This window comes from Chiloscyllium punctatum, chromosome 10 (genome assembly GCF_047496795.1).
Source record: "Chiloscyllium punctatum isolate Juve2018m chromosome 10, sChiPun1.3, whole genome shotgun sequence".
Classification (NCBI taxonomy): Eukaryota; Metazoa; Chordata; class Chondrichthyes; order Orectolobiformes; family Hemiscylliidae; genus Chiloscyllium; species Chiloscyllium punctatum.
Window position 1 is genome coordinate 114,120,000 of NC_092748.1, and position 18,477 is coordinate 114,138,476.

General features: G+C 46.5%; 1 protein-coding gene across 5 annotated transcripts in view; it reads left to right on the forward strand.

Moving 5' to 3' along the window:
- Positions 1-448: 448 nt before the first annotated feature.
- The window catches only part of dnajb2 (DnaJ heat shock protein family (Hsp40) member B2), a 92,213-nt gene continuing 74,184 nt past the window's right edge, over positions 449-18,477 (forward strand). For 3 of the 5 annotated variants that reach the window (XM_072579968.1, XM_072579969.1, XM_072579964.1), the window contains exon 1: positions 449-601. The gene's annotated coding sequence lies outside the window, so the exon portion shown is untranslated. Of the gene's footprint in view, positions 602-1,578; positions 1,704-12,623; positions 12,740-18,477 lie in introns of those variants that run through there. The other 2 variants (XM_072579965.1, XM_072579967.1) reach the window with 2 other exon arrangements.

The window sequence follows — 18,477 nt, forward strand, 5'->3', positions numbered from 1 at the left end:
GAACAGTGAAAAGCTGAATTATCTTGCTCTTAAGATATTTCTTAAATCAGCTGGGTCAGAGATGTCTCTGGAGCGGGCGGGACTTGAAACCCAGGTCTCTTACCTCAGAGAGAGGAACTCTACCACAGCACCATCTGGAGCACACAGGACTTGAAGGCCTGCTAGATCCGAAGTGGGGGCACCATCACTTTAATGCATATCAAATTTCAACTGTCACCCATTATACCTTTATCAATCAAGCTTTATTTCAGGAGAATTTTTTTTATCTTTTAGCTTGTTGGACTGTTTCCCCCTCCTTCTGCCCAGCAGGGACCCGGCAAGCATCTGGACACAGCCTGATAGACAATGTTCCTCGAGTTGGTCCCTGCAGCCTCTTGGTGACTGACAACCGCTTGGGGGGGGGGGGGGCAGTGAGCGCGCGTGCGTCCTGGGGCTGGAGGGTTTTTTTTTGTTTCTGGACGTTTCTGCAGCTTTATTGTCGACGTCGCGGTGAGCTCAGAGTGAAGGGCAGGCCGGCAGAAACAGCACAGAGATACACACACACACTCACACACAGACAGACAGACAGAGAGAGAGACTGACAGCTCACTGAAACAGCCAGGTAGGAGCATTGCAATAAAATACTTACTAAAAAAAAATCTTTTAATTAACCACCGTCTCCCCAGCCCTGCTCCAGCGGGCAGTGGAGATGAACCCGTGTTATAATTAGCTGTCTCCGAAGACTTGTTCTGTTGTTAGCACCCCGATTTAAACAGCTTTTTGAGGTACAGTCTTTCAGCAGTTGGATTCCTGTCCCCATCAAAAACTCCCCTCTCTCCGAATTGTTAGCGGTTGCTGTGATACATTGTAACCACCTCATTGTTCTGCTGGATACTTTGTAACCCAGGATCCATTTTCCCTTTGTCTCACTTGTTACGTTATGGTGCGATTGTTACTTTATGTCCACATTGTGTTACTTTGTGTCTACTTTGGTGCAGAGGCAGGAGGGGGCTTCATGTTGTGTTGTGTTTGTTGCCCCGCCTCCTGCGGCCACTCATTGGACGCCTGGCCTGCCACCCCGTTCATCCCCATTGCCCGCAGCGGCTGTCAGTCATTCTCTGCCCCTCCCCTTCCCCCAAACCTTGTGCGGTTTTGGAAATGAAAACCGAGAAAGTGCTGGAAGAATGGAGAGAGAGAGGGAGAGAAAGAGTCCGTTTGAGGTCATCGTGACCTCCCTCCGCAGGGTTTGCCAAATCTCGCTTGAGAAGGTCCCCATGACATACTTCCCAGAGCATTGGGATACTCCCAGCTGGCAGTCAAAAAGTGTGGTGCTGGAAAAGCACAGCTGGTCAGGCAGCATCTGAGGAGGAGGAGAATCGACATTTCGGGAAGGGCTTATGCTGCCTGACCTGCTGTGCTTTTCCAGGGCCACACTTCTTGACTCAGACTCTCCAGCATCTGCAGTCCTCTTCTTCCTGAAGAAGGGCTTATGCCCGAAACGTCGATTCTCCTGCTCCTTGGATGCTGCCTGACCTGCTGCGCTTTTCCAGCAGCACATTTTTAAGCATCTGCAGTCCTCAATTTCTCCTGTTCTCTCAGCTAGGTCAATGTGTGTACCTCTTCTTCAAAAGTATTTGTTTGTGGGATCCTGCTGTGCTCAAATTCACCATCGTCTTTCCTTGATGCCAACCATGACTACACCTTGAAACAACGCTTCGTTAATGGTAAAGTGCTTTGGGATGTCAGCTCGTTAAGTAAATGCAAGTCTTTTTAAAGACTCTGAATTAACAAAACATACTTTTCATTCAATGTGAACGTTAGTTCATAGAATCCCTACAGTGTGGGAGCAGACCATTCAACCCCTCAAGTCCAAACTGTCCCTCTGCACAGTATCCTATCAATCCCTGTAACCCTACATTTCCCGTGGCTAATCCACCTAGCCTACACATCCCTGGATAGCATGGGCAATTTAGTGTGGCCAGTCCACCTAACCTGCACATCTAGACCATAGGAGGAAACCCATGCAGACACAGTATGTGAGGGTGGACCTGAGGGTGGAATTGAACCCAGGTCCTTGGCACTGTAAGGTGGCACTGCTAACCACTGAGCCACTAAACTGCCCTGATAAGGCCAGGATTTATTATCCATCCCTATTTGTCCCTTGAACTGAGTGACTTGCTCAGTTATTACAGAGGAAAGCTAAGAATCAGTCGCATTGCTGTAGGTCTGGAGTCACATCGAGGCCTGACCTCTCTTGCAAGGATGCCTGCCTTGAAGAAGTTTTCCTCCTCTCTCTACAAGAATCTCAGGGAGTCCCTCTCCCACTGCAACTCCAAGGTATGCTACTTTCTCCCCATCCCCACCCTCCTCTAGCTTATCTCTCCATGCTTCAGGCTCTCTGCCTTTATTCCTGATGAAGGGCTTTTGCCCGAAACGTCGATTTTACTGCTCCTCGGATGCTGCCTGAACTGCTGTGCTCTTCCAGCACCACTAATCCAGAATCTGGTTTCCAGCATCTGCAGTCATTGTTTTTACCCAGGTAAGGGTGGCAGACCTCCTTCCTATGAAGAACATTAGTGAACCAGATGGGTTCTTACTACAATCCAAGAGATTAATGGTCATTATAACTGATACTTTTTTGTTCCAAAATCACATGAATTAAAAATGATAGCAATGTTTAAGAGACCTGCATACTGATGTGTGAACAGGCAGTGAATAGAAAGACCATGTGCAGGAAAATGCGATTATTTTAAAATGGCATAATTGTGGGCACAGACATGGTGGTAAAAACAATGACTGCAGATGCTGGAAACCAGATTCTGGATTAGTGGTGCTGGAAGAGCACAGCAGTTCAAGCAGCATCCGAGGAGCTTCGAAATCGATGTTTCGGGCAAAAGCCCTTCATCAGGAATAAAGGCAGTGAGCCTGAAGCATGGAGAGATAAGCTAGAGGAGGGTGGGGGTGGGGAGAAAATAGCATAGAATACAATGGGTGAGTGGGGGAAGGGATGAAGGTGATAGGTCAGGGAGGAGAGGGTGGAGTGGATAGGTGGAAAAGGAGATAGGCAGGTAGGACAAGTCCGGACAAGTCATGGGGACAATGCTGAGCTGGAAGTTTCAAACTAGGATGAGGTGGGGGAAGGGGAAATGAGGAAACTGTTGAAGTCCACATTGATGCCCTGGGGTTGAATGTTCCGAGGCGGAAGATGAGGCGTTCTTCCTCCAGGCGTCTGGTGGTGAGGGAGCGGCGGTGAAGGAGGCTCAGGACCTCCATGTCCTCAGCAGAGTGGGAGGGGGAGTTGAAATGTTGGGCCTCGGGGCGGTGTGGTTGATTGGTGTGGGTGTCTCGGAGATGTTCCCTAAAGCGCTCTGCTAGTTGGCGCCCAGTCTCCCCAATGTAGAGGAGACCGCATTGGGAGCAACGGATACAATAAATGATATTGGTGGATGTGCAAGTAAAACTTTGATGGATGTGGAAGGCTCCTTTAGGGCCTTGGATAGAGGTGAGGGAGGAGGTGTGGGTGCAGATTTTACAGTTCCTGCAGTGGCAGGGGAAAGTGTCAGGATGGGAGGGTGGGTCGTAGGGGGGTGTGGACCTGACCAGGTAGTCACGGAGGGAATGGTCTTTGCGGAAGGCGGAAAGGGGTGGGGAGGGAAATATATCCCTGGTGGTGGGGTCTGTTTGGAGGTGGCAGAAATGTCGGCGGATGATTTGGTTTATGGTAGGGTGGAAAGTGAGCACCAGGGGCGTTCTGTCCTTGTTACGGTTGGAGGGATGGGGTCTGAGGGCGGAGGTGCGGGATGTAGACGAGATGCGTTAGAGGGCATCTTTAACCACGTGGGAAGGGAAATTGCGGTCTCTAAAGAAGGAGGCCATCTGGTGTGTTCTGTGGTGGAACTGGTCCTCCTGGGAGCAGATCCGGTGGAGGCGGAGAAATTGGGAATATGGGATGGCATTTTTGCAAGAGGTAGGGTGGGAAGAGGTGTAATCCAGGTAGCTGTGGGAGTCGGTGGGTTTGTAAAAAATGTCAGTGTCAAGTCGGTCGTCATTAGTGGAGATGGAGAGGTCCAGGAAGGGCCTATTCCTGTGCTGTGCTGTTGTGGGTATAAATTTAAATTGCCCAGTCATGATGGGATTTGAACTTCTCTCTGGATTACTGGTCCAGAGGCAATGGACTAGAGGCGTTAGCATTTGGCTGTTAATTCAGTGAACCAGGTATTGTTCTGGGAGCCCAGGTTCGAATCCAAATGGTGGATTTTGAATTCAATTTAAAAAAAATCTGGATTGAAGAGTCTGAATGATGAGCATGAATCCATTGTCAATTGTGAGAAAAAGCCATCTGGTTCACAGGCCCACAGCCAATGTGGTTGATTCTTAACTACCTGATAGGCAGTTAAGGATGGACAATAAATGCTGGCCTAGCCAGGGATGCCCTCATCCCAAGAATGAATTTAAAAAAAACCCCTGTAACCCTAAATCCCAACCACTGTTACTCCTTCAGGCAAATTCCATCCACTTCTGTGGGTGTGTTTCAGATCATAACTCACTGTTTTTAAAGATATGTATTATGCTTAGATTAGATTAGATTCCTACAGTGTGGAAACAGGCCCTTCGGCCCGACAAGCCCACACCGACCCTCCAAAGATTAACCCACCCAGACCCACTTCCCTCTGACTAATGCACCTAACACTATGGGCAATTTAGATTGGCCAATCCACCTGACCTGCACATCTTTTTGGTTCTTGGCTACAAACAATAATCCACAGTATTGTTGGTTTTTCATGCATTGACATTTTCATAAACTCTTGAACTATGGCCCATCGAGATGTACAGCATAGAAACAGACCCTTCAATCCAACGCATCCATGCTGACCAGATATCCCAACCCAATCTAGTCCCATTTGCCAGCACTGGGCCCATATCCCACTAAACCCTTCCTATTCGTATATCCATCCAGATGCCTTTTAAATTATGCAATTGTCCCAGCATCCACAACTTCCTCTGGCGGCTCATTCCATACACGTACCACCCTCTGTGTGAAAACGTTGCCCCTTAGGTATTATGCCTTTTATATCTTACCCCTCTCATCCTAAACTTAAGTCCTCTGGTTATGGACTCCCCCACCCCAGGGAAAAGACCTTGTTTATTTACCCTACCCATGCTCCTCATGATTTTATAAACCTCTATGAGGTCACCCCTCAGCCTCCGACGGTCCAGGGAAAATAGCACCAGCCTATTCAGCCTCTCCCTGTAGCTCAAACCCTCCAACCCCTTTAAATACTGAAAGGGAATAATCAGGAGCATCTTCCAAAAAGAGGTGTCAGCTGTTCAGTCATACAACTTCAGGAATTATGTGCAGGAGTAACTCACTCAGCCCCTAGAGCCTGTGTGGCCATTCAAAAAAAAAATCCATGTTCCCTAATAATTATCATGTCAGGCAGGATGTGGTTGCACTGGAGGAGGATCAAAAGTGGGGAGGCGGGGGTGGTGAGGCCTAGCCTGGGTGCTGGGTCAGTGTGGGAATGGTGGGGGGGGGAGCCTGGCCCAGTAGTGGGGAGGCTGAGGGAGTGGTGGTGGGAGAGAGTCTGGCCCGGGTGCTGGGGCAGTGTGGGAATGGTGGGGGGGAGAGAGCCTGGCCTGGGTGCTGGGGCAGTGGGGGATGGAGCCTGGCCGGGTGCTGGGGTAGTGGGGATGGAGCCGGGCCTGGGTGCTGGGGTAGTGGGGATGGAGCCTGGCCGGGTGCTGGGGTAGTGGGGATGGAGCCAGGCCTGGGTGCTGGGGTAGTGGGGATGGAGCCTGGCCGGGTGCTGGGGTAGTGGGGATGGAGCCAGGCCTGGGTGCTGGGGTAGTGGGGATGGAGCCTGGCCGGGTGCTGGGGTAGTGGGGATGGAGCCAGGCCTGGGTGTCGGGGCAGTGGGGATGGAGCCTAGCCGGGTGCTGGGGTAGTGGGGGAGGGGAGCCGGGCCCAGGTACTGGGGTAGTGGGGGAGGGGAGCCGGGCCCAGGTACTGGGGTAGTGGGGGTGGAGCCAGGCCTGGGTGTCGGGGCAGTGGGGATGGAGCCTGGCCCGGGTGCTGGGGTAGTGGGGGGTGGGGGGGGGAGCCTGGCCGGGTGCTGGGGTAGTGAGGGTGGGGCCGGGCCCGGGTGCTGGGGCAGTGGGGGTGGAGCTGGGCCCTGGGTGCTGGGGTAGTGGGGGAGGGGAGCCTAGCCGGAGGCTGGGGTAGTGGGGGAGGGGAGCCTAGCCGGAGGCTGGGGTAGTGGGGGAGGGGAGCCTAGCCGGGTGCTGGGCAGTGGGGATGGAGCCTGGCCCAGGTGCTGGGGCAGTGGGAGAGGCTTACTGCAAGTGCGAGGCAGTGGATGTGGCCTGTCTGTGGGAGCTGGAAGGCAGGAGGTCTGTCCATGAAAGGTTGGGTAAATGGCGGTATGCATGCATTATGAGCCATCCTCCCTTCTGTCTGAGGAGTGATGGGAGGAAGGGTAGGACACTGCAAAGGCAGTAGGAGAGAGAGGGTGAGAGGACTACTGATAGGAAATAAAATATGAACTCCTCCTATTCTATTGTACAATCTATTTCACATCCATCCTTTGACAGACAGGCTGATCCTCTTATTGGGTAAAAACAATGACTGCAGATGCTGGAAACCAGATTCTGGATTAGTGGTGCTGGAAGAGCACAGCAGTTCAGGCAGCATCCAAGGAGCAGTAAAATCCTCTTATTGCCAGAGAACACTGTCAGTCTGCTTTCTGCTCATTGTGTGTCTTGGAGGTGACATATTCAGGAAACTCAGTCCACTGGTCTGACCAAGTCTTCAGGAATCTGCCCCTATAAATGTTAAAGCTCTGTGTCTAGTTCTGCTTTATAATGTTCCTGTGAAGCAGCTCAGGGTATTTTATGTTCATAGTTGTGATATGCTAATTTATGAAGTTTGTTGACAGGTAATGGTTTACCAGAGGAGCTGGTCAGTTCATTTTGAGCCTGAACTTGGGCATCTAGGTCTGTTGTGTTTGATTGTAATGCCAAAGGAAATATTTGTCAGTTTTTGAGGCCATTTAAGTCTTTGCAGCAATGGAGTTGGGAATGGGATGTAGAGGGATAATCTGGCTTTTGGAATTTATTGGGTGGATGTAAATTCCTTGAATTCGATCAAGGCAGATTTGAACAGATCTTCAGTAGATGAGGGAGTCGAGGGTAATGGGGACTGCCAGAAAAGTGAAGATGAGATCTCAACCAGATCAGCCACGGTCTTATAGAATTGGGGGAATAGGGCTGAATGGCCTACTCGTGGTTCAAAATGTTGCATTCCTATAGACTATCTATTTTCATCTCCCTTCCTTTCTGCTTCCTGAATCCACGGCTCTCCATCCACTTGATAGTTTACCCATGGTGCCAAATTTAGTTTGCTTTGCCTCGCTTCATGTTTGACTCAAATGTCGTGTGCGTGTGATATTTAAATACGTTCAGATACAAGGAGTGGCTAGTGTTTATTGCATTCACACAATAGTCACATTTCACTCGTGGTTCAGTGGCAGTCTCTGCCAAGAGAGGAAAGGCTATTTTGCACAAGTGTTTAGGATCTGGAATGCACTGGCTGATAGCATGATGGATATAGAATCAGAGAGTCATACAGTACAGTAGAGGCCCTTTGATCCATTGATGCACTGCCAAAACTGCTCTACAACCTATACCCTCCCACTTTCCTACACTAAGTCCATAGTCTTGAATGTTAAGGCATTTTATGTGTTCATCCATGCACTTTTTAAAGTTTGTGAGGTTTCCTGTCTCAACTAACCCCCCAGACAGTATATTCCAGATCCCCACTAGCCTCTGGGTGAAAAGTAAATTCATCAAATTCCCCCTTAACTTTCTGCCTTTCACTGTAAAAGTAAACCCATTGTTCTTGACCCTTCAGTCATAAATATGATGACCCTGTGTTAGAACAGGTAAGAATGATGAGGTTGTGTGTCTGTCTATCAGTGAGAGGGGTGGGTGGGTGTGTAAGTGCATGTGACAGCATGTATGTACATGAATGGGTGTGTGTGTGTGTGAGACAGCATGTATGTACATGAATGGGTGTGTAAGTGAATGTGACAGCATGTATGTACATGAACGGGTGTGTAAGTGAATGTGACAGCATGTATGTACATGAACGGGTGTGTGTGTGTGACAGTGTGATTTAATGAGGATGACAGAATAAGAGTGAGTGTGTGAAGATAGTTGCTTCAATGTGTGAGAGTTTGTCAGAGTGCGAACATGTGAGTGAAATGCACTGAGTGATTGGGAATGTGTGTGTGACTGGGAGAGTGTGTGAGAGTGTCCAGGAGTCTGTGCCTTTTGTGAATTATTACTGGGGCAGGGACAGCTTGGGATTTATAGACAGTTCCACCTATTGGACTATCGACACTCAAACTTTACAGTGAGATGGGCACACTGACAGGCACCATCTTTCATCCATCGACGTACTCAGGAACACAATCAATACATACACACATGTGTGTACACACTGCAGTCAAGATGTATGTACCCAGAATCTCACTGACACACCCTTAGGGACAATCCCCAGTCTCTGCTCAGCCTCTGTATTTGTCAGGGAGGGGACAGATTCAGTGTCTTGGGGCTGAGAGTGGGATCACAAGTGATTTTGTTTTACAGAGTTGTTTTAAACACTGTACACTGGCATTGTCAATGCTGATACTGCTTTTGACAGATTCAAAAGAAGCCTCCAAAAGGGAGACACATATGATGAACCAAATGACCTTATTCTATGTTGTACAGCTCTTAACTATCCATGGAATAGAAATATAGTAGTGGCTTTAAGTCAGTGAAATGACACAGCTGTAAACCATGAGGTAAGAAGCACAGCGCAGGTCAGTCATACATCTGCGTGACGGAAGAGGGTGGAAGTGAGTATACCCAGGATGGGAGGAGTCTTCAATTATGTTAATTGCTTTCCTGAGGCAGCAGGAAGTGTAGATGGAAGGCTGGTTTTTGCATAATGGACTAGGCTATGTTCACAACTTTCTGTGATTTCTTGCGGTCTGAGGAATAGTAGTTGCCGTACCACACTGATGCATCCAGATGGGATGCTTTCTACAGTACACCTATATAAACTTCCATATTTTTGTGAAGATCTGTAGCTCGGGAGCTGGTTGGATTCGTTGTTGGTCTGTTTGCTGAGCTGGTAGGTTTGTTGGCAGATGAGAATGATTACTCATCGTTCAACTCCATCAGCAAACACATTAACCTGGACCCAGTATACAAACTGCTGCAATGGAAAGATCAGGAACAGCACAAACAGAACCACATCAGTTCATAGCAGAAGAGCACGGCAGCGTTTCACAGGAGGTAACATAGCACTGATGATGTCTCCTAGGAAGGGGACGAAATGTCTGCCAACAAACCTACCAGCCCGGTGAACAGACCAACAACAAACTTTTGGCCACACGGTCATGAGTGTATAAGGAGTCGAGAAGTGTGGCACCGGGAAAGCACAGTAGGTCAGGCTGCATCCGAAGAGCAGGAGAATCGATATTTCAGGCATGTCCTGATATAGGACTTATGTGTGAAACATCGACTCTCCTGCTCCTCGGATACTGCCTGACCTGCTGTGCTTTTCCGGTGCCACACCTTTCGACTCTGACTCTCCAGCGTGTGCTGTCCTCACTTTCTCCTGGTCGGTGTATAAGGAGAAGTAGAGTCAGGGGCTGAGTGTGCAGCCTTGGGGGGCACTGATGTTGGGGATTATGGTGAAGGAGGTGTTGTCACTTATTCTTGCGATCAATGGGTCAGGAAGCCTCTGTTCCAGTCACAGAGCGTGGAGCCAAGGCCTAGGTGCTGGAGTTCAGAGATGAGTTTGTTTGGAATTATGCTGTTGAAGGCGGAACTGTAGTCAATAAGTATTAGGACATTATGTGACATTAAAGTATTGCCATATCTACTTGCTTGGGTAGATGTGAAAGAACTCATGGTTCCTATTTTAATGAAGAGCAGAAGAGTTCTTCCCACTATCCCTTGACCAATGTTACAAACAAAATTTGCCAAAATTCTGGGTCTTTATCACTTTGCTGTTCGTGGGAGCTTGCAGAGTAGAGTTGGCTGATGTGTTTAGGAAATCACATCAATAATTACCCTGCAGAATTGCTTCATTGGTTTTATATAGACGCATAATTTCATTCTTTTCAAACCAAATTGTGGCATCTCAGCACTTGGTTCACCAATGAACTTCACAGGCTTGCTTTGTATAGCGCCTTTCAGAATCTGAGCTATTCCAAAGTGATTTACAGCCAAAGGGGCCATGTACTGCGTTTGAAGTGTAGTCACTGTTAACCTATAGGAAACCATGGCAGCCAATGCACAGCAAGCTCCCACCAATGACAACTAAGTGACGAGAATCTGTTTCAGTGATGCTCTTTGGGAGAACTAATGCCATGAAACTATTCAATGTTATCCCTGAGAGGGCTCTTGGTTTTGACATCTCATTGTGCACAGGTCCCCAATACTGGCACTGGGACACTTGGTTCCATTTACCCTTTTCCTTCAAGAAGGACACATAGGCATTAGAGTAGAGTACAGGAAAGGTTCCAGGGAACTTCACTGATGTAGAAAGATCAGAGAAGCTGGGCCTGATCTCTGTGGAGGAGAGAAGATGAGAGATTTGGGACATACAGTCAAAACCTTAAGGGGGTCTGGATAGACTGGATAGGACAGACCTGTTCTCATTGGTGAAAGCATCAAAAACCAAAGGACACAAACTCAAAGTCATTGGCAAAAGGTGAAATGATGACATGAGGAAAATCTCGTTTTCCACAATGAGAGCCAGGAATTGAGGGTTTGAGTTATAAGGAAGAAGAGGCTGTATAGGCTGGGGCGTTTTTCACTGGAGATTGAGGGGTGACCTTATAGAGGTTTATAAAACCATGAAGGGCATAGATAAGGAGAATAGCAAGGGTCTTTTCCCTAGGCTGAGGGATTTCAAAATTAAGGGGCATTATTTTTAAGGTGAGAGGAGAAAGTTTTTAAAAAGGACTTTTTTTACACACAGAGTGGTTCTTGTATAGAATGAACTGCCAGAGGAAGTGGTGGATGCAGGTACAGTTACAACATTTAAAAGTCATTTGGATAAATTGATGAATTAGAAGGGTTTGGAGGGATATGGGCCAAGCGCAGGCAAGTGGGACCAGTTTAGTTTGGGAATATGGTTGGAGTGAACTAATTGGATCAAAGGGTCTGTTTCCATGCTGTATGACTATGGCTCTGAGTGTTTAGGATCTGGATTGCACGGCCTGAGAGTGTAGTGGAGGCAGGTTCAAGGTAAATTGTCCTTCCTGGAGCTGGCATGGATACTGTGGGCTGAACTGCCTCTTTCCGTGTTGTGAGTATTCTATAACTCTGTTCCATTATCTGGTGGAGTGGGAATTGAACCCACAAAGTTCTGACTTGGAGGCAAAAACACGACCCACTGAACCATGGTAGCACCTGTCAGTGTTAATGGCTGGTTTTTTCTTTGTTGTGATTTGACCTGAAGGAAATGTGAACCTGTTTTAAAAGGTGTAGTCCATTTGGCCCATCGAGCCCACTCTGTCATTCATTAGGGTCATGGTTGATCCTCTATCTCAATGCTGTACTTCTACTCTCTCCCGTACCCCTTGACATCTTTAGCTTGTAGAAATCTTGCCAGTATCTTTTTAAAATGCATTCAGTGACTTTGACACAGGAAAGTAGGCCACTGGAATCATCTTGGGTGTCATTGGTGATGTTGGAAATGTCAGGTTAAATGGGGACAGTTATTCTGTGTTTGCAAGTGATGTGTTGACTTGTTAATTATCTTTCAGAGGAATTGGCTGACTGGTTGGTTGCTTTATAACAAAAAATAGCTCTTTACTAATGATGATATGAATCATGCATAACAGAGGAGAAAGCAGCCCTTATGTGGAGGCAGCTTGAACTGCTGCCTGTGGTTTGTTTTAAAATGTCTCTATAAACTGGAGATGAGGTTGGTATTTGTGGAGTGCCTTTGCTCAAAATCTTCAGATTTAATTGCTGAGTGGGAGCACTGGCACGTTCAGGACTAGAGCCAAGAATGTACATTTGTTAAGCCGTTTTATTGTGTTAAACATCTCACAGTGTTTACCAGGGGCTTTGATAGACTGATAAGAATTTAACATCCAGAGCACAACCTTGAGAAGGGCCTAATGACCTATTTTTAATGTTGGAACAGTGACCACAGAGGGACGTTTCTCCCACCACAGACCTAAGCTTTCACAGACCTCTATTACTCAGACCGCTGCCCATATTCTGACAATCGCCAGGTCTTGTTTTTGTGACTCACACAGGCCCCTGGCCCAACAGCACCTCAGCATTTAAAACTCTAGTCTACCCTCCAGCCCTGGGAAGTGCGGTGCACAGCAAACTCCCACAAGTGAGGACGAGGTGACAAGAATCTGTTAGTGATGTTTAAGGCACCCCTGCCTTTCTTTAAAATGCTGTGGGACTTTTACTGCCCGTTTTGAGGGGGCAGATGAGCCCTTGGTTCTTTCAGTGAAAGAGTAGCCCTCTGTGTACACTGTGCCTGATGATCCTCCAGGATCCCTTTCTTTCTTCTGCTAGTTCCGCCCTTTTCTGCGTACTCATGATTTTTGCCTTAGCAGCAATAGCTTCAGCTGCATGAGCCTTACATTCCGGAATTCCTGCACCAAGCCTCCTGGCCTCACAGTTTCTCCAAGATGCTCCTTTAAAACCTGTGGTTGGAGGCAGTGAAATACTGGTAATTATCCAGAGACCTTGGATGATGCTTTCGTACATTGGTTTAATCCCAACACAGAAAATTTAATCAGTTAAGTTTGCAAGTGAAAGCTGGTCTCTGTGATGGCGATAGTGACTCTGGCGCAGGTTATTGTAAAAGCCCAACTGGGTCACCAGTGTCCTTTGGGGAAGGGAACTGCCATCCTTACTTGGTCTGGCCTACATGTGACTCCAGACCTATAGCAACGTGATTAACTCTTAACTACCCTCTGGGCAATAAAAATGCTGGCCTAACCAGTGCTGCCCTCATTCTGTGAATGAATTAACATTAAAAGTGGTCATTCTTCAAATGCGTAGCTTGATGTTGAGAATAGTAGGTGTCCATGAGCTGTCTTTTGTCTGTTGCTGTACTTGTTAAGCCCCTTGGGGTTCACTGTGTGTTAAAGGCACTTCACAGAGACAAGCTGTTGGTTCTGTGAAGGGTGATGAGCATTTAAATTCTGGTCTTGTTTAAGTCAAGGACTCTGCTGCAGTCAGTCGAGGTGTTTTTATCTGCCAAAAAGAGGGTACTGTATTTAACACTGACAGCTTTTTTTGGTGCTTGGCCTGTGAAACAAGTTTATAAGTGACACTGGTGAGGACAGAAATAGCTCCTCATCACAGTCTGTGCTCAGGGACTGAAAATAGAGGCCAAGGATTTTGCATGTCTGAGATCAGGGGTGTTGGAGCAGTATGTTTCTGTTTTATATAAATATATGATCCATTTATTCACACATTGTACATTTATATAAGATGACATTTGTTTCTTGTATACATGTGGTTTAATTTAATTCTGGATATTAATATACAGTATCAGCTGTAGCACTGTTGGCAATAGCCACAGATTCAGGTCCAGTCCTGGGACTTTTAAAGTAAAGACTACATTCCCAATGTCATACTGAGGGTGTGATGCACTGTTGGAAAGTAGATTTAAAATCTGCCCTCTTGGGTGGGCATAAAAGATGGCAAGGCACCACTGTGAAGAAGCACAGAGAAAGATCTCCCGGGTCTCCTGACTGATGTTTTTCCTCAAACAACATCATTAGATTGTGTTATTTGATCATTGTCTCTTTGCTCTTTGTGGGAGCTTGCTGTGTGCAAATTGGTTGATGTGTTTCCTGTGACAATGTTTCAAAAATATTTTATTCCCCCTAAAGTGCTTTGAGTCATTTTATTGGTCATCCAAGGCACTGTACAAATACAAGTCATACACTACGGAAACAGACCCTTTGGTTCAACCAGTCCATGTCGAACATAATCCCAAACTAAACTAGTCCCACCTCCCTGCTCCTGGCCCATTGCCCTCCAAACCCTTTCCTATTCATGAACTTATCCAAATGTCTTTTAAACATTGCAATTGCACCCACATCCACCACTTCCTAAGGAAGTCATTCCACACGCCAACCACCCTGGGTGTAAAAGGAAAATTGCCCTTCATGTCTTTTGTAAATCTTTCTCCTTTCACCTTAAAACTGTACTCCCTAGTCTTGAAATACCTTGTGAAGACAACTACCATTAACTCTGCCTGTACCCGTCATTATTTTATAAACTTCTGTAAGGTTGCCTCTTTATCTTTAATCTGTTCATTTTACTTATGATAATGAATAAGTCTAACCGCCTCCCTCTCCGTGCCTCAGGAAGGTTCTGAGGAAGGGTCACCGGATCCGAAACATTAACTCTGCTTTCTCTCCACAGATGCTGCCAGACCTACTGAGCTTTTCCAGCAATTTTTGTTTTTGTTTTGGATTTTAAGCACCGCAATTCTTTTGACTTTTCCCCCTCTATATTGACTATATTGACTGCCTGTAAAGGTGCTGGAGGCTGCAACACTCCGTACTAAAGAAATGTTTATATATTCCTTTGCAATACCAAGGAATAAAATTCAGTGGGCTGGAAAAAAGGGCTACAACACTTAGGTGGTTGTTTTTGACTAGCGCAGACTCAATGGGCCTTAGGGCCTTTTCTCAAGTGTCATAGATCTCTATGAGTAAAGACACAATATTACAGATGTTGGAAATTTGAAGCAAAATTGAGAATGCAGCAGGCCAGGCAACATCTGTGGAGAGAGAAACCATTAACGTTTCAAGTCTGGTCTGACTCTTCTCCAGAATCCTCCTTCAGCTCTGAAGAAGACTTGAAACGTTAACGCTGTTTCTTTCTCCACAGGTGCTGCCAGCCCTGCTGAGTTTCTCTTGCATTCTCTTTGCTTCCTCTATACTAACACTTGCTTAGACCAGACCTGGAGTGCTAGTGTCCACGATAGAAATGATATGCAGGTACTGGAGAAGGTGTGGAAAAAATGTACTGGAATGATACCAACACTGAGAAGTTAATAGAAAAGATGCGATAGAAAATATTCAATTAAGATGAATCTAGAAAAAAAACATAGCGAGAATAATATATTGATATGTTTTATTTGATATTACAGTCATAGAGTCAAAACTACAATACTCCAAAAAGGCCCTTCGGGCCATTGAATCTGTGCCAGTCAAAAACAAGCACCTAACTATTCTAATCCCATTTTCCAAGACTTAGTCCAAAGCCTTTTATGCCTTGGTATTCCAGTGCATGTCTGAACGCATCTACAATGTTATTCAGGTTTCTCCCTGTACCACCCTTAGAGGCAGTGAGTTCCAGATTCCCACCACCCTCTGGGTGAAGAGATTTTTCTTCCATCCTCTCGCAACCTCTTAGCCCTTACCTTAAATCTATGTCCCACCTATTCTCCCACCATTAGTACTGGTATGGATCGTCTAGTGCCTTTTATCTGGGTGGTATGATTTTTACTGTGTACTTTACAATCTCGTCATTAGCAAGTTGCTGTTTGTGGGATCATACTGTATTCAAATTTGCCACATTTGCTTAGGTTACAAAGTGACCGCACTTGAAAAACTTAATGTGCTGTGAAGTGGGTTGGGTTGTGAAGGGTGCTACTGAAATGGAGATCTGAGCTGTTTCAGGGTGTGGCCATGTGAGCCAGCCTTGTTTCACACTATCATGACAGAACAGCTTGACACAGAGGAAGCGGGTCAGCAGAATAGTGTCCTGCCATCCATGAATAACAAGAGCAAAAGCCAGAACACCTGCATTTGTCTAGCCCCTGTTCCCAATCTCGGCATGGATACAAATGCTTCAGGCCTACTAGTCCACGTTGACCATGTTTCCAAACTAAACTAGTCCTGCCTGCCTGTGTTTGGCCCATATCCTTCCAAACCATCCCTATTCACGAACTCATCCAAATGTCTTTTAAACTGTAACTACATCCATTACACACAAACCATTCTCTATGTAAAAGAAGTTGCCCCTCAGGTCCAAATCTTCCTCCTCTCACCTTAAAAATATGCCTCTTAGTTTTGAACTCCTCCACTCTAAGGAGAAGACACTTTATTTGTGCCCCACATGATTTTATAAACCTAATTAAGGTCACCCCTCAACCTACGCTCTAATGGAAAAGGTTCCAGCCTTTCCAGTCTATCTTTATATCTCAAACACTGCGTTCCTGGTAACATGCTGGTAAATCTTTTCTGAACCCTCTCCAGTTTGATAATATCCTTCCTGTAACAGTCATTAGGGACTGATGAGGTCAGACCTCTAACATAGATGTGCAGAGTACAGGGTGTGAAGGACTTCTCAATGATTTAAGTTTCAGCTACATTGCTGATATGGACTTTCAGTACATGTTGTTGGTTTTGTTTCTTTCTCATTTCCCTGAAGATATGTGGCCTCCAGAGGAAAGGTTTATTATGTGAAGCTTCTGAGAGGGGACTGGCTAATGCAAGTTGTGACATTTCAGCAGCAGAAAGGAATCTGCTGAAGCTTTGTGAGTGTTTGGAAGAATGCAGTGGTTGACTCTTGTGGCGCAGTAGTAGTGTCCCTACCTGTGATATAGGAGGCCCAAGATCAAGTCTCACCCACTCCGGAGCTGTGTAATAACATCTCTGAGTAGGTTGATCAGAAAACACGCACATGCTGTCCTGCTGTAGTCATGTGTCTGCTGTAACTTACTTTCACTTTGGAAAGATTAGCTATTAAATACAATAGTTGAAACATGGTGTCAACTGAGATGGTAAGATTGTGTGAATTTTAGTGTAAAATAGAGAAGAATTGAATCATCACAGTGTGGAAACAGGCCATTTGGCCCAACAAGTCCACACTGACCCTCCAAACAGTAACCCACCCAGACTCATTCCCCTACCCTGTTACTCTACATTTCCCCCAGCTAATGCACCTAACCTCCACATCCCTGGACACTATGGGTAATTTAGCGTGGCCAATTCACCTAACTTGTACATCTTTGGACTGTGGGAGGAAACCGGAGCACCCAGAGTAAACCCACGCAGACACTGGGTACATGTGCAAACTCCATACAGACAGTTCCCTGAGGCTGGAATTGAACCCGGACAGCATTGCTAACCACTGAGCCACCGTGTCGCCCTGTGCTCTGCAATTGGATGAGTCAGAATGCCTGTGGATTTTCCACTTCCTACTACTGTCCAAAGAACGAAGGAATGAGACAGAAATGAAATTCATTCCATTCTCAGTAGCAAAACTGTGTAGTAGCAAGGAAGTTGAATAGAAAGAAGTAAGTTTTGCAATTGTTTTATCAGTGTTCCAAGTTTTTTAGATTAGATTACTTACAGTGTGGAAACAGGCCCTTCGGCCCAACAAGCCCAACTGCCCCGCCGAAGTGCAACCCACCCATGCCCCTACATCTACCCGTTACCTAACACTACTGGCAATTTAGCATGGCCAATTCACCTGACCTGCACATCTTTGGACTGTGGGAGGAAACCAGAGCACCCAGAGGAAACCCACGCAGACACGGGGAGAATGTGCAAACTCCACACAGTCCGTCGCCTGAGGCGGGAATTGAACCCGGGTCTCTGGCGCTGTGAGGCAGCAGTGCTAACCACTGTGCCACCGTGCCCACGGTGCATTTTGCTTGGGGATCTCCTTGCACAGCTGTGAACATAGACGGGACATAATTTCAAAGGCTGCAGAGACATACTTTGAAGCCCGTGCTGAGTAGCATCTCCTGGATGCAGTAGCACCTTCATGTGGTCACACACTACCTCTGCATTTGGGGAATGGAAGGATTTACTGTTGATGGAAGTGTCTGTTGGTTTTGGTGCATTTATGTCAATGTGGGTGCAGTGAATGACCCTCTGTACTTTAGGAAAGCCTGTTAATTCTGCAAGTCCCTTAGGGTCCACTGCGTCAGGAAGTTTACATGCTCCCCACCAGGTGAAGAGACTAACTGTGAGCTCCTGTTCACATGCCTCTCTTGCGAATATGCAAAAGTACCATCCCATTTTTCAGCTTCTTGTGCATGATGCACACTGTCCCTGTATATGGCACACTCTCCTTCCTTCCCACAGGGAAGCCTGGTGAGGAAGGCAAAAGACACCTATCCTTCCAAGGTCTCAGGCCCTAACCTATGCCTCCCTTCAGTATCAGCTACTAACCTGGTTTGAAATGGTTTACCTTCTGCAGTACTTGCTGAAACATTTTAATCTTTTTAAAGGGTACCTGACTTCTCGAAAGAACTCTTTTAAGGCTACAGCCTTCTTTCAAAGTCTTAAATTCCTCCAGTTGTGTTCGGAAAATCTCTCTGACAAAAGTCATGAGGATTGAAGGCATCTGTACTTTTAAAAGATGGTGCAGTGCTATGGAACATTTCAGTAACATCTTAATGTTTTCACAAGGCATTCCACAGGCACC